The sequence below is a fragment of the Suncus etruscus genome, chromosome 14 (genome assembly GCF_024139225.1).
Source record: "Suncus etruscus isolate mSunEtr1 chromosome 14, mSunEtr1.pri.cur, whole genome shotgun sequence".
Classification (NCBI taxonomy): Eukaryota; Metazoa; Chordata; class Mammalia; order Eulipotyphla; family Soricidae; genus Suncus; species Suncus etruscus.
This window is the reverse complement of record NC_064861.1, coordinates 33,520,515-33,522,978: the sequence shown is the minus strand read 5'-3', so window position 1 is coordinate 33,522,978 and position 2,464 is coordinate 33,520,515. Positions and strand designations below refer to the sequence as shown.

At 45.7% G+C, this 2,464-nt stretch overlaps 1 non-coding gene across 1 annotated transcript; it reads left to right on the top strand.

The window, feature by feature from the left end:
* The first annotated feature begins 1,267 nt into the window (after positions 1 to 1,267).
* Positions 1,268 to 1,434, top strand: LOC126028865 (U1 spliceosomal RNA). Its single transcript, XR_007502562.1, has one exon. It is a non-coding gene; the product is annotated as a U1 spliceosomal RNA (small nuclear RNA).
* Positions 1,435 to 2,464: the final 1,030 nt, after the last annotated feature.

The following is a 2,464-nucleotide window of genomic DNA, read 5'->3' as shown; positions in this document are numbered from 1 at the left end:
TTTTAAATGTAGGATCCTCCATATTTCTATTCTAAACTCCTTATCTGAGAGATTGATCAGATGGATGATACTTTTGGGGTCCTTCAGTGCTATCATCTTCATTCTCTGTGCATGGTGTTTGCCTGCAAGGTTTCCTTATTGTCATGCTTGTTGTGTGATTTTTTTATGCTTGTTAATGGGAGTTCATTAGTTAGAAAGAGCATTGTGGCCCGCTAACAAAAGCGGTAGTGGCAGTGCTCTTCTAGAGCCTCGAGACAGTTTTTACTGGGCCCTTCTTGGCCCTCTCCAGGAGAGTTTCAGGAGACAAAAGAGTAGAGAAACACGAAAAGGTGAATGGTCCCCTCAGTCTCTCCCCAGTTGGTAATCTCATAGCAGGGGCAGAACCCTCCAGCCTGCCTTCACAGACAAAGGGTCTACCTTTCTGCTGGGGCACCTCTGGTAGCCGGCTTTCACCCAATCTTTCTTGGCCTTTCTGCCTGGTGGCCTCTAGGAGACAGATTTTGCTGGGGCCCTTCTTGGCTCTCTCAGGAGAGTTTCAGGAGACAAAAAGACTGTCAGTCTGAGTGCAGACTTGCCAGATCCTGAGACCTTGTGGATACAAAATACTATCCCAGTGTATAAAGCACAAGAATCTGCCTTAAACATGTGGTATCTCTGGGCACACCCTAAGATCTTGGCTTGCCTCCTTGCTACCCTTTGATAACAGGAATTTTCTCTTCACCAATGATTTCAAACTTTTTTTTTTATTTGGGCTAACCTCTGAAAGCACAGCTAAGAGGCACACGGCCTATCAAACTTGCTTCATCCTGTCTCAAGTGGATTGACTCTCCCCCAAACTCTCTGCTACCTTGAATCCCCCACTTCATGGATAATGATTCTACTGTCCATCAGTTTCCTAAGCAAGACCCACATGTTAGAAACAGCTCATTCACTTTGTTCTCCCAAAACCACATATCCAAGATTCCTCAGAACTATACATATATAACATATATGTACATGTATAGCATGCTCGTGTGACTTGATAAGCCCCAGAGCATCACATGACCACCTATATTTTAAAATAGTAATCTCAGGGCAGGAGTAGTAGTGAGTAGGGTGCTTGCCTTACACACAACCAACATGGGCTTGATCCCCGGCATCACAATATGGTCCCCTGAACCCACCAGAAATGATTTCTGAGCTCAGAGTTAGAAGTAACCACTGAGCACTGCTAGGGTGTGGCCCCCAAACATATAATAAATGAATAAATAAATAAAGTAATTCTCTAATACTTACCTGACAGGGGAAGATACCATGATCACGAAGGTGGTTTTCCCCAGGGTGAGGCTTATCCATTGCACTCCAGATGTGCTGACCCCTCCGATTTCCCCCAAATGTGGGAAACTTGACTGCATAATTTGTGGTAGTGGGGGACTGTGTTCGTGCTCGCACCCAGTAAAAATAAATAAATAAATAAAGTAATAGCTCCATTTCATATCTGTCACACCATTCTCTAGGCTGTTCAATTCCCTCTGCACAGTGTTTTGTGGATGCTCTGTTACCTATAGAATATGGGTCTTTTTTTTTGTTTGTTTGTTTTTGGGGCCACACCCGGTGATGCTCAGGGGTTACTCCTGGCTATGCGCTCAGAAGTCGTTCCTGGCTTGGGGGACCATATGGGACACCCGGGGGATCGAACCGCGGTCTGTCCTAGGCTTAGCGCTGGCAAGGCAGACACCTTCCTCTAGCGCCACTGCACCATCCCCTAGAATATGGCCTTGCTCTCCTGTCCCCCCACCCAAGGTAAATATGAGCTCTAGTCAAAGGGGGGCTAAAGAGGTCATCGATCATGGGAGATCTTCCAGGAAGACTGACTGGCTGATCAGAGTGTACACATGGAGGTTAACCACTGCCAGATTCTTTCAGCCTAGATGGGACACACTTGGAGCCATGGCTTTGAGGATACAAATAGATGGACCAGAACTGGGGTTCAATTAGGGCCTTTTGAGACAGAGAGGTTTTCTGGGAGCTACAGCCACAATGGCCAGAGATTTTACCTTATATTGTTAGTGTGGCCTGAAGTAACTAGAAGTCCATCTCAGGAGAAGGATGAGTCATCCATGGTTTGTTTCTGTACAGGATCCCCAAACATGATCTAAAACTACATAAGCCCCAAATAAGGCCACTACTTCACTATACCCTGTTTAGAATAAAGCTCTGGACTGGACAAGAGGTTGTACCTAAAAAATCGAATAACCCTGAGTCCTCTGTCCAATTTTTGAGCTCAAAATCCTAAAGTTATGGGGAGAAGAAAAGTTAAAATATAGTGGGATAGAGTGAACAGCAGTAGGATGTTTGCCTTACATGAGGCCAACCCAGGACAGACCTGAGTTCAATTCCCAACATCCCATATGGTTTCACCTGGGTCCCCCCGAGTCTTCGCAGGAGTGATTCCTGAGCACAGATCCAGGATGTAACCTCTGAG